The 14,511-nt window shown below is 34.5% G+C and overlaps 1 non-coding gene across 1 annotated transcript; it reads left to right on the top strand.

Moving 5' to 3' along the window:
* Window positions 1-1,084: 1,084 nt before the first annotated feature.
* Window positions 1,085-1,191, top strand: LOC139873842 (small nucleolar RNA R71). Its single transcript, XR_011767556.1, has one exon. It is a non-coding gene; the product is annotated as a small nucleolar RNA R71 (small nucleolar RNA).
* The last annotated feature ends 13,320 nt before the right edge of the window (window positions 1,192-14,511 follow it).

Raw genomic sequence — 14,511 nt, 5'->3', positions numbered from 1 at the left:
GATTTGTGGTTTTTCATACGTTAAACCACTTCTTGTTGAAATGGCATTGAAAAACTCAATTTGGTTGACGTTTTCAATTGGGATAGTTCTTGTGTTGTTTTGGTTTTGTTGGTTTTGGTTGTGTTAACGGTTATTGTTGATCAGGTTAACTTGAGTGTTTGAAGGTAAAGTTCCTTGTGGTCTTTCGGCAAGTTGATTTGAAAGTCTTCCAACGACACTCTCAAGGTTTTGAAATGAAGCTTGTTGGTTTCATATTTGTTGCTTCAAGAGCTCGTTCTCTTTCATTAGGAAAGCTTCGGTTGATTCTACCTTCTTGATGTAGTTTTACATGATTTCTTCCAAACTCTTCAGAGGTTGGGATTGTTGAATGTTTTGTTGAGGTGGTTGATTGTAACCTTGGTTATTTTGTGGTTGACTATAACCTTGGTTGTTTGAATAATTTGAATTGGTGTGGTTGTTATAAGGTTGGTTGTTGTAAGGTTGTTGGTTTTGGTATTGAAAGTTGTTGTTTCGGTTTTGGTTATAGTTGTTGTAACCTTGATTTCGGTTTTGGTTCTTGAATCCAGGTGGTGTATTGGTTTGGTTGTTAAATGACACTTGTTTTTGATTAGGATTGTAGTAGCTTTGGTTCGATGTTCCTCCTCGTTGGTAGTTTTGATTACTCACGTAGTTCACATGAGCATCCGAATTCATGAGAATATCATCTAGATCAACATGATTGCATTGAGTAATTTAAGGACAATTCATAGTGAGATGTGGACCCTCACATCGTTGACAATCTACTTGCATTGCAACTACTGTTTGTTGAATCTTCTTTAATTATTTCCCAAATGTTTGAAATAGATTGTTCAAGCTTGCAAGCGTCACTTGCCCATTATCACTCTCGACTTGTGCTACACTTTTCCTTGTCAAATCTCGCGGTGAAGGTGCCCATTCATATGTGTTGACCAAGATGTCTTCTAACAAAATTTTGGCCGCATTTGGTGATTTATACATAAATACCCCACCGGATGAAGAATCGAGATATTGCTTCGTTAAAGCATTAGTACCCCGGTAAAATGTATTGATATACTTCTTCTTCGTCAAACCATGCGGTGGGCAAGCTCTTAGTAGCTTCTTGAATTGAACCCATGCATCATACAAACTCTCATCACCCCGTTGTGTGAACCCATTAATCTCCGTTCTAACTCTCTCTACTTTTGACGGTGGAAAGAAATGATTGATAAACTCGTTTGTTAATTCTTGAAAAGACCTTATGAAATCGGATGGTAAACTTCGCATCCAAGCTTTTGCGTCTCCTTGAAGTGTGAAGGAGAATGCCCTTAGCTTAAAAGTGTCATCGGTGACATTTTTGGTTTTGTAAATATCACAAAGATCATTAAAGTGTTGAATATGTTCGAACGGATTCTCATCTATCAACCCATGAAAGTATGTATTCTTGATCAACGTGAAAAAATTACCCTCGATCTTCCAATTATCCGCTTCAATTGGTGGTTTTGTAATAGCCGGTGCTATCATTGTTGGTGCAACTAATCTAGCATTCCACATTGGTGTGTCGTCCGGATCATTCAATAATTCTTGATTAACCGGAGGACCATTAGGATTGCCCTCTTCATCGTGAATCGAATTATCGTTTGGATCCATCTCTTCTAAACAAAATGGCAAAGCTTCTAAATTCTTTCTTAATACCCTTTCTTCTCTACGATTATAAACCCCGTGCACGTGTCTTTCCGGATCGGAGAATGGATGTGTGAACTCCTGATCCTTGTGAGACCTTGTTTTCATACACCAAAGGTACCTATCCTTCAATCACAACACAAACACAAGCGGTTTTCCAAACGAAAATAATAATATAAAATGCGAAAAGTAACTTCCGTAAGGGTAAACCCCTACGAAAGGATCGAACAATTAAAAGTTTAAACCAAATAACCAACTAGGCTAACCGCATCCCCGGCAGCGGCTCCAAGAAAGTGTGATGCGTTCGTGCGATATACATCTTTTACCCTCAAAATTTATATTTGATTCAAGCACTACAATCAAGCACACACAACTAACGAGCACTTAGAACCCGGTTATTATAGCACTTTAATGTAAGTATTCTTATCAAGTTCGTACCAAGGGAAGCGGTGTAAGTCGGATATTTGAAACTATCAATTGTCCTAGGGTTTGTTTGATTGGGGGGTCCGATTGATATCAACTAGCAACTAAAACTCGCACAATTAAACAAACCTAAATTTATCAATTAAAGTAGTAACAAGAAACAAGTTGTGAAGTGTTAAGACTTAAAACAAATTAACTAAGACGTGTTCACTTATCTAATCCTCTCTATGCTTGGCTTGCCCCGTTTTGCCTATTTTGCTATCTCATTAGTTGTTGAACTATTAAATATTTAACATCACTACTAAACCTCATATCAAATGATACTCCACGAATTCACATAAGCTTTATATCTTAAGATCGAGTTAAGCATGATTTGGTCATTGAGATTGAGCTTAGGTTGAAATCACTTAAAACCCCCAACTATCGAAATCACTTAAGATAATCGGCATTACTATGTTTACTAGAGGCCAATTGAAAACCAACCTAGATCAAGAACACAATGATTTGCAATTCCGAAGCTAGTTGTCTAGATCACCTAAGGTGTTGAAGCACATGTTGATTCACTTCTCAAATCACTAAGAGAGCTACACAACATATGTAATCAAAGTCAAGCCTAAAACAAACTCATAGCAATGGATATTTAGCTAACTCAACAACACATGATCATGTAATTCATTCAAACAACAATAATCAATTGATTTGGGGCAAACACTAGCATTAGAGATTCATAGATAAGCAAACACAAGAGATTTAGCCAATCATAGCTAAAATTAAACTAATAATAAGCATAGAAATGTAAATCATCATCATCTTCAAGTTATTACAAGTAATCAATGCAAAATATGAAAAGTAAAGTGAAGATTACAACCCAAAATGTAAAGAAGATGAAGATCTAAGCTAAACAATGATGAATCTTGAGCTAGCTTCCTTGAATCCACCCTTAAACACCAATGGATGATGAAATTAGGATTTTATATGTGAAATTCGGACCTTAAGCAGCTGCTCCCTAAAGATGCATATGAAAAATGACCTAATCTCATTCCTTTTATGGTACTGAAAATCTGGGCTCAAACAGCGACGGGAGCCCCGCTTTTGGCTTTAATGAGGAGCGGCGCTTTTAATCCGGAACACCGCTTTTGGTTCAAATCAGGTGCGACGCTTTTGTTGTAGGAGCAACGCTTTTGCTGGATAGGAGCGGCGCTTCTGGCTATAGGAACGACGCTTTTGATCACTGGTGGAAAATGGAGCTGAAATGTGCTTGAGAACGTCGCTTTTGCAGTTTGTGCGGCGCTTTTTTCTCACAGGAGCGGCGCTCTTGAATGAGGAGCGGCGCTTTTGAAGCTGATTCTGCACTTTCCATTTCTTTAGCCACTTTTGCCCAAGATTTGGTCAATTTTTCACCAAATCGAGTCCTTAGCCCCCAAATAACCATTTAGCTCAATATACCACCCCCAATCCATACGACAATAAGGTTGGCCGAATACTCACGCGCCCTAATGAATCCGAAAACTCACGCGATTCACTACCTTGAGTCAAACTACAACAACAACAACGAGGTTGACCTACTTGTCAACATAGATCCCAAAATCGCGAGATTCACTACCCCACGGGTGGTAACCCAAACGCACAAACATGCCACATGGACCCAAAACTCATAGAGTTCATCATCTCATACACATGTGAAGCGAACCCGAACGCCCAAGGTTCACCTTACCCCACCCGCACCCATCCTACACATACATACGCATATAATACAATTACACTCACCTTAGCGGCTTGATGAATGCAACCGAACAATCCGCAACACGTCAATGAAAAGTACCTATTCCATTTATCACATAACAAACAACACAATTAGGGTGGATTACAAACCAACCCAAATTAACACTTAGTGCAATTTTGACTCAAATGCACTTCCAAGCACAACCAATGCTCAAACTAACCAATTGATGTGCGTAGAGGTGTATACAAAATAGTTATATTTTTACAAGGAAATACTATTAAATACGATACAATTTTACACAAGTTATTTATTTATTTATAGAGTGGATATACCTAAACCTTGCTACAACACTTATAGGCAGTGCACCTAATCGTACACTAGTGTAGTTTTTAGTAAGTCCGGTTCGTCCACAGGGAACTCGCCAAGTTTAACGCTATATTTTTTAAAACTATATTTGTAAATATATAAATGCATAAGTAGTATTATTATTATAAAAGGGGGTTTTTACCGTTTAATGACCGGTTTGTCGATTTTAAAACTTTAGTCGCAGTTAAAACCTATTGTAAAATATAAAAAATAAATATAGCTTAATTTAAAGCGCAAAGTAAATGACAATAATTAAAGTGTGATAAATAAAATAACGGTAAATAAAATTGCGATAATTAAAAAGTACGATAAGTAAAATGACAATAAATTGAAGTGCGATAATTAAAAGTGCAATTAAATATGAAATAAAGGAAATTAAATATGAAATAAAGGAATTATGCTTATTTAAACTTCCGTAATCATGATGTTTGACGTGTTGATTTTAGTTTATTACCATGGGTTAATTGTTCTTTGTCCTGGATTATTCGATATGTCCATACGGATTTGTCCATAATAGTCCATCAGTCATAATCATAAAGTACGGAAGTCTTCGTCAAATTATTCTTATTCCCGAAGTCAAATATTCCAACTAATTGGGGATTCGAATTGTAACAAGGTCTTAATACTTTGTTTAATGAATACACCAGGTTATCGACTGCGTGTAATCCAAGGTTTTATTACTTTGTTAACAATTACACCAATTACCCTTGAATGTAATCCACCCCTGTTTTAACTAGTCCATTAACTATTAATCCAGTCCCGTGTCCGGTAAAATGAACAATTATTGGTATTTATAGATATCCCGCCCACCGTACCCGATTAAGCGTATGTGGTTATTTATAGATACGTCAAATTATAACCTTTATATTAAATTAACGAGGTATCGTTAAGTTAATATAAAACCCATTAATAGCCTATAGTCTAATTTCCACAAGTGTTGTTATTTTATCCAAACCCCAATTATGGTACAAAGCCCAATTACCCAATTTTAATGTTTAGCCCACCATCACGATTACTTCGGCTTAAATAAGCATAATAATAATTTAGCTACGAGACATTAATTTAAAAAGGTTGAACATAACTTACAATGATAAAAAATAGCGTAGCGTTACACGGACAGAATTTCGAATTACACCCTTACAACATTCGCTAACATACCCTTATTATTCGAATTAAAATTAAAATTAAAATTATAATTTATATATATATATATATATATATATATATATATATATATATATATATATATATATATATATATATATATATATATATATATATATATATACACGTTGATAGATAGGAAGAGAAAAAGATGTTTTATATTCGACCGAATTCGTTGCTTTTTATAGGATGTGGCCTGGTACTATTCACCATGCGATCGCATGGGTTTTTCACCTCCAGGCCATTCGATCACATGGCTTCTTTTTCCAGCTCAGGTGAGTTTGGCTCCTAGCTTGCCGACACTTTTAATAAATAATATAATATATAAATAATTTATAAGAATTATTTATAAATTATATTATATTTATATGCATAGTTGACTTGTAATTTTTAGTCCGTTGTGTCGAGCGTTGAGAGTTGACTCTAGTCCCGGTTTTGGATTTTCGAACGTCCTTGCGTACAATTTAATATCTTGTATTTTGCGTTTTGCGGCTTGTACTCTTGTAATTTTGAGACGTTTCTCACCAATAATTTGAACCTCTTGGATTGTATTTTGTACTTTTGAGCTTTTTGGTCATTTGCGTCTTCAATTCGTCGAATCTGTCTTTTGTCTTCACCTTTTATTATTTAGACGAATATCACTTGTAAATAGAACAATTGCAACTAAAAGCTTGTCTTTCTTGAGGGATAATGCTATGAAATATATGTTCGTTTTTAGCATTATCAAATATTCCCACACTTGAGCGTTGCTTGTCCTCAAGCAATATAGTCTTGAAATAAAAATACTAGAATCACTTCTTTATTCTTCACACTTTGTACATCAGTGATTTCTATACCGCGATATGAACAATGGTAGTAACGATGTGGTTTACAGTCCCACATGGCTATAAAAATTTAGATCCTTAAGGAAATTAGATCTTTATGAAAACATTTGATCTTTTGAAAATTCAATCTAGCTTTTACCCTAGATAAGTTTTTCGGAATAACCCTTCATCGGTGTTTGCAAAATGTTTTTGTGGGTTTGGTGGGTTTCAGATTTAAAAATTTTAGCTCAAAACTTGCGGTTTTGTGTCACCCACTTGCTAACCTTGTATTGGGAAAGCAACACATCCAGTTTACTTGCTCCGTATATTACCTTTCGGTAAACTACCGTCCGGTTGTAAAGGAAAGCGTTGAACAAGCAACTGTTAAGGCAATGTCCCGTGACATGCTTTTAATTATGGTCTATAACGTGTCGGATGCAATTACTATCCTTTATAGGAGCAATAGTAAAGCTCACCCTTATGGTTTTTCGGTCTGGCACAAAGTCCTGTCTTTGACTATGCTATGCAACCACCGTTCTTACGGTTGACACCCGATTTAGTTCAGGTGACCTAATGAATTCCAGGTGAATTCCTAGGATTTTACGTTCAATGGTAATGAACGCATTGAAAATGGGTTTTCTGAAAACAAATCGGTTTGTAATTTTAATCAAAATATTTTCTCGTTCAAGCTCGAGTTTAGATATCATCGAATTCCATGAGTTTGAATTCTCAATCTTTAAAAGTCAATCTCAAGGATTGAGTAATATCAGTCTTAAAAACTGATTTTTGATATTTTAAGGAGATTATCCTTTCTGGGGATCTGATTCATTAGTCTTATCAAGCTAATTTGCACGGTGCCCTCCCCATTTTACGAAACAGATCCTCTCATGGTTAGGATAAGTCTGACCACTTGGCGACCCTGTTTGATGCTGAGGTCCGTGGATTTTCAGCTGATTTTTGAGAAAACTTTTCAAGGTTTTTCGTAGACTCTACAACTGGTCTGGATGACAACTTTCTGACCTAAATCAAGAAGCGCGTGTCTTTTTCGGAAGACTTTACTTCCTTTTAATGATGGAATTGATTCATCGTGTAGATCCATCTTTCTTTCAAATATATTATAAGAAATTGGGTAAAACTGATAAAATTGTCCAAAACAAAAGTATCTTCAGTTATTTGTACAAAAATATGTGATATATGTTTTAAATAACTTGGTAAATTTTTCCATCACTTGTCTTTTATTTTCCTTTCTTTGCCTTTTTATTGTCCTCTATTCCATTTTAAATGAATTCTAACATTTTGGGTTGTTTCTCAATTTATGTCCTTTCCTAGGTAACAATAATTTCGGTGTTAACACCTAGTTTTATCGTTCATAAATATGTATAAACATGATTTTGAATTCATTTAATTTAAAAATTTTGAAAATTTTTACTAAAATTGGGTAGTCAGTATATAAGACTAGGGCTGTTCTTTATTATCAGAGAGCACTAGATTCTAATACAACTACTGTGTTACTAGTATTTTTAATGGTAACCAAGTGTATAAGTTAAAATTTTAAAAATCTGAAAGAATTTAACCCCTTCCCACACTTAAGATCTTGCAATGCCCTCATTTGTAAGAAATCAGTAACAATTTAAATTATTGAGGGTGATTAGCGTAGAAAAATGATTAAATTTTACCAAAGTTTCCAAACATATTGGCGTTTGTTTGTTGAATGATAAATGGTGCACATCATTTGTTCATTCCGTCTTGTTGTTACATCACATTTTTTTTTCGTTTTGTCGTCAAAATTAGTAGCTTTTGCTGAACTTAATGTCAGTCTTTGAAAATGCGCTGTTTTACCCTGTTGTATACAATTGACAATATACATACATACAACTATAAACATGCATGGTAATTTGAAATGGGACTTAAAATCCCACTTTCAAATCAAATATGAAATATTAGTAGAACATAATAAAAATATTAAACTTACATAAAAGTATCAAAATATAATGTGTTTAAACATAAATAAATTGAAATAATAAAAAGATAAAAATCATAGAAATCACCAACAGGAACTATATCAATCTGGATAGGGGTTCCAGTTCATGTCGTCGGTCGGGTTCTATGGTTGGTGATAGGTGTACTAGTAGGCCTGGTTAGGGCCGTAGAGAGTATATGGTGGTCTTATCTCGGGCTGGTGTAGAGGATAGTAAGCGGGTCGGGTCGGTACGTAGTGATCCTGAGGTGACAGTCGGCTCATGATCTGACGCTGATGATAGTCCCATCTATCATGCTGTCGTTGCCTGGAATGCTCGTAATCATTCCGGGCTTGCCACTGCTCCATCCGACAAAATCTCTCCTCGTTTGTCATTTCCACCTCATCTACACGCTGGTAGACGTCAGTCATAGCCTCCCTAATGACATCCCTAATGTCATCTGCTTCCTCCATTTCCTCATCTGAACCTCTCTCTACCTGAGGATGATTACCAACATAGGGTATTGCCTGATTGCGTCTTCTTTTTAATACCTTAGCACCCTAATAGACCCTCAATCCTAAAGGCTCAACCTGTTCCCTACATTTCAAAAGTGGACCCCCTTGATCCCTATCTACACCCAAATACTCTCCAATGAGAGTAACAAAAATACCTCCTCCTATTATTCCCCCTTCCTGTATTCTTTCTACCATCTTAGACAAATAAAAACCAACACAGTAAGGGATATTAACAAAGCCTCTTGGGTCTCGAATACACTTTAGGTAAAATAAATCATGTAAGGTCATTTTCTCCTTATTGTGACCTCTCTGTGTAATCGAGTTAGCCAAAAATCTATGAATTATACGAAGCTCGGCTTTGTTAATATGTAAGTAGGAGTGTTTTCCTCCCAGCGTAAAAACATTATAATCTGACATACGCCTCCAGACGGCGTTTGCGTCAAAATTCCTATCTATCCTTTCACCACGATAAATCAAATTCATACAATCGGGTAGTAGTAATTCACCAGGAGTATATATCTGCAAAGCCCTGGCCATTTCCAGCATGGACATCCTGTACATCCTACGGACAAGTATAAATCTAAGAAAACTTCTATCATCTAATCTATCTACATCCGCATTTAACGAAATAGTACTCAAAGCCTCAACACACCATTCCTTATATACAGGTCTACGAATGGTGAATAAACGTTCCCAATCGTGAAAAGAAGAGCTGCCATACCTTTGGATCAAATGCTGTCTAACTGAGTTAACAAGTTGGACCCTTTCCAAAGGCTCCCAATCGATTACCCTTGGCACTTCTACATTTTTCGGTATCAGTTTGAATTTGTTACTTTGATATGTTGGGTAATCTCTCCAGCTTCTATCAAATCTCAGATTAGGATGCAATGTGTGTTCAGGAATCGTTAGGTATTCTACAGGCGGATGCATCGGAAATACTATGAAGGCATCAACAAATTGTAGCGGATCATAATAAGGTACGTGTTGATCAGGTTGATGTTGTTGTTCCTGTTGTGGTTCTTGTTCGGGTTCTGGCTCGTATTGCAATTCTGGATCAGGTTCCGGTTGTGGTTGTCTAGATAATGATGATGCACCTCCAGTTTCAGTATATTTCTGCAAAACACATTAAATAAAAAATTTGTGCATCCAAATATGCATTAGTGTTAGCAAAATAACAACTTAAAACAATCACAATGACATGTTTAATCTATACTAAACTTATGCTCATTTTCATATTTTTATCAAAATCTACACTTTTTCAAATAAGCATATATGAAAATATATACAAAGTTCATAAGCATTTAACTCAAATAACATGTCAAAATAGTCATTACTAACAATTAAACAAGTCTCAAATGGCAATTATATCAAATTAATCAAGTTCATGAATTTTAGACTTAAAAAGTCCACTTTAATTCTCAAAAATCATGTTTAGGATCAAAGTTTGGATCATTTAGCTACCTAAACATGATACACTACTTAATTTAGTAATAATTCATGACAAAAATCGGCCATAACCTGTTTATATCAAAAAGCCCCAAATTGCTCAAGAACACAAACCCTAGATTTCTAAAAATTTTGAAGTTTTTGGCTTCAAATCATGTTAAATAGCATCAATCTAGGTTATACATGCATAATATACTATCAATTTAACTCTAATTACACTAGAAATTGACAAAATCAAATTAGGTAAAATATTGATAAATATCACAAAAACTAGAAAATTTAAGAGTTTAGGGGTGTAATTTTTATCTTATTGTTGAAAAATTCGAACCTAGACATGATTGTAGTGAAGTTTTATGAGAAATTTGGTTGAATTTGGTGAAAAAATGGCGAATTTAGGGGTGTTTGTGTGTGTGTTCGTGTAGTTGTGTGTGTGAAAGTGTGGAGACAGAACAGCTCACTGGAGCTTTTGTTCCTGACTTGATTTTCAGCTCCATGCGATCGCATGGCTTACAAGGGTAAATCCCATGCGATCGCATGGGTCCCTGTATTTTTTTTTATATAAAAACCTTACACTTTTTAAAACATATAATTAATTTAAAAATTAAAATTTTGTTTCTTTTTAGGATGAGGGCGTTTCGGATCGTTGTCCTAGTCCGTCCCTCGACAAAATTTTAAAATTTGTCATTTTTAAGCGTGGTTTTAAAAGCAAAGATTTTTGGGTTTTTTAATGTTTTTGACATACTTTAATTCAATAAGATTAAAAATAATGATAATAAAAATTCTCGTCCCTCCCTTGGGTAGAGCAATTTCGGTTCAACGACCTAGTTTTCAACTCACGACGAATTTTTAAAAATCATATTTTTAACTTAGTGAAAATAAAGTAAATTTTTGTTTTTAAATTCACACCAAACTTAAATTTAAAATGCATAAAATTAAAAATTCATATTATTAAAATTAAAAATTCACAACAAATTTATATTTTTGTTTTTATATATACAAACTTATATTAAAAATATTAATTTTTCAAATATTTACAAACTTAATTATATAGATTTTAAAAAGTTTAGAATAATAATTTAATATTTATATATTAATTTTAAAAATATAGTAAAATTAAAAATTAAAAATCTTTTTGGTCTTTTATCCCACTTTAATCAATCAAATATTATCAAAAATATATGCCCCTCTTTTCGGTAAAGTAATTTTGGTTCAACAACCTAGTTTTACTCCTGATGAATTTTTGAAATATTTTGGGTTGATTGATTAAAGATATTTATACCTTAAGAATAAACGGTAAATTTCGCAGTGATGTAATAAATTTTTGTATGATATCAATAATTTCGGTTACGCATACCTAATTTTATTGAATACCAATTTAATACTTTATAGCGAACGATTCAGCGTTTATTATCAAAAGGTTAAAAGCAATAAAAATAAAAATAAAAACTGTACATACTTACTTATGAGATAGAATTCTCAGAGACCTGCTTTAGCCGACTCATAGGAGAGTCGTGTGATTTGGTTCTCCATAGCTACGTAAGCATAACCTTGAATCTTCAATATCTTTTCTTCTAAACATATAAACGGTCCTTCTCTGCATAGAGTAACAAATTCGGTATTTGAATATGTTTGATTATTTGAACATTTACCTTCGTGTGACCATTTTCCGCATTTGTAACATCTTTCAAGGTGTCGTGCTCTTTTTTTTTGCTGCGGATTTTGATTTTTCTTTACCAAAATGTATCTTATGATGATTTTTTTCTGAGTTCTTTTCTTACTCCGTCCATTTTTTCTCTTATGAATGATACCAGTTCACTCAAAAGTGTGTCATTATTACGTTTAGTAATCATAGCATGTAGCATTAGACCATGGTTCAGATCAAAGGAATTCTTCATCTCGTAAAACCTAAAAAAAATAAAAATTCAGAATGGGGGGAGAAGACTAGTTCTTTAGGGTCTGCTAGGGAAAGACCATACGGATTCCCTTTTCGGAAACTACATGAAACAGAATATCTAACTCTAACAGAAATATAAATAACCCTAAATAAATTCGAACCTCCTCACACTTAGTTAGATGTGGTGTTGAAATTGTGATTAACGTTATTTTCAATTGGATCATCAACAACTTGTATATCTCTGACTTTTGCTTCAATTCATTTGTTGATTTCCTCCGTAACTTTCACAAATTCAACTAACATCTCCTTTTCTTTTGGCGATAAATTGGATACTAATCGGTTACATAACTTAAAGTTTCCCTTAATCCTAGCATCGTGAATCCGTTTATAAAGTTTCTTCGATGAACTATCAAAAACGGGTTCATCTAATTTCGTATCATCAACGGGGTTCTTTGTGATTGGATCATAATTAAGTGTTTCTTCATATTCCCCACACTTATGTGTTTTTATTGGTTTAACAGTTTTGGTTGGTGGAGATCTAAACTTTCGGTTCACAAAGGTGATCGATTTATCACCATCCCTAAGTGTCATTCTACCTTCTCTTACATCAATGAACGCCTCGGTGGTTGCTAAAAATGGGTGACCTAAAATAAGAGGAATATCAAGGTTTTCCTCCATATTAATAACTATGAAGTTTGCAACAAAGGTCAAACTTCCCACGTTAACAAGTAAATTATTTACTATTCCAATCGGGTGTTTAATGGTTAGGTCAAATGATTGAACACCTACTTTGGTTGGTTTTAATTTACCCATACCTAATCTTTTGTATAAGGAAAGAGGCATAATATTTGCACTTGCTCCTAAATCTGCGAGTCTATTATATATAGCACCATCATTAAGCAAGCAAGAAATGATAAATTCGCCCGGGTCTCCTACTTTAGTAAGTCGAGTTGGTTTGTAAACCTTTTTCGGGTGTTCTTTTCTTGGTTCTTTCACTTCTATTTGAACTTCTTGTTCACATTTTTCTTCGTTTCTTGGAATTGGAGGTTTGTATAAGAATTCTTCTTCATCACTCCAATTTGAATCCTCCCCATTTTTCAATTTTGATTTTTCATATGTTGTTGATAACATATTTATGTTTTCATTTTGAAGGTTTTCTTGGGTGGTGAAATTATGATTGACTTCATTGTCAACTTCCATCGGACCATGTATGTAATGTTTAACTCTGTGACCATTAACTTTAAATTCAATCCCATTTGAATTTATTAACTCTGTTGTTCCGTATGGGAAAACTCTTTTGACTATAAATGGTCCAGACCATCTTGATTTCAATTTTCCAGGAAATAGCTTGAATCTTGAATTGAAAAGAAGAACTCTGTCTCCTTCTTTAAATTCTTTTGAACTTCTGATTCTTTTATTATGCCATTTCTTCGTTCTTTCCTTATAGATTAACGAATTTTCGTATGCTTCATGTCTTAATTCTTCTAATTCGTTTAGTTGACTTAATCGTAGACGTCCGGCTTCATGTAAATCAAGATTACACGTCTTCAAAGCCCAAAATGCTTTGTGTTCAATATCTACTGGAAGATGACATGCTTTTCCGTAAACGAGTCTAAAAGGTGTGGTTTTAATTGGAGTTTTGTAGGCTGTTCTAAAAGCCCAGAGTGCATCCTCCAATTTCATGAACCATTCCTTCGGATTTGATCCTACGGTTTTCTCTAGAATAAGTTTTAAAGCTCGGTTGGTATTTTCAACTTGTCCACTTGTTTGTGGATGATAAGCGGTTGAGATTTTATGAGTTACTCCATATCTTTTGAGAACTTTCTCAAGTTGATTATTACAGAAATGAGTACCCCGATCACTTATTAAAGCTTTCGGTGTTCCGAACCTTGCAAAAAGACGTTTTAAAAAGTTGACTACAACTCGTGCATCGTTAGTCGGGAGAGCTTGTGCTTCCGCCCATTTAGATACATAATCAATGGCAACGAGAATGTAGAGATTATTATGAGATTTTGGAAATGGACCCATAAAGTCAATACCCCAAATGTCAACTACTTCACATACTTGAATGACATTTTGTGGCATTTCATCACGTTGACTTATTTTTCCGGCCCTTTGACAAGCATCACAGGATTTGCAAAGAAGGTGTGCGTCTTTGAAAATTGTAGGCCAATAGAATCCAGCATCGTAAACTTTTCTTGCTGTGAGCTGAGGCCCATAATGCCCTCCTGTTGGTCCTGTGTGACAATAGTTTAAGATTTGACTAGCTTCATCTCCGAATACACATCGGCGTATTATTCCATCGGGACAACTTTTAAACAAATGTGGATCTTCCCAGAAATAGTGTTTTATATCACTAAAGAATTTCTTTCGTTTTTGGTACGACAACCCTTTTTCAAGGAATCCACATACTAAGTAGTTTGCATAGTCTACAAACCATGGAATTTCATTATAATCTATCTTCAATAGATATTCATCAGGAAAGTTATCTTGTATGGCTGATTCATTTAGAACTTCTAATTCAGGATTTTCAAGACGAGAA

The sequence above is a fragment of the Rutidosis leptorrhynchoides genome, chromosome 10 (genome assembly GCF_046630445.1).
Source record: "Rutidosis leptorrhynchoides isolate AG116_Rl617_1_P2 chromosome 10, CSIRO_AGI_Rlap_v1, whole genome shotgun sequence".
NCBI lineage: Eukaryota > Viridiplantae > Streptophyta > Magnoliopsida > Asterales > Asteraceae > Rutidosis > Rutidosis leptorrhynchoides.
The sequence above is the reverse complement of the archived record's forward strand: the minus strand, read 5'-3'. Positions and strand labels throughout refer to the sequence as shown.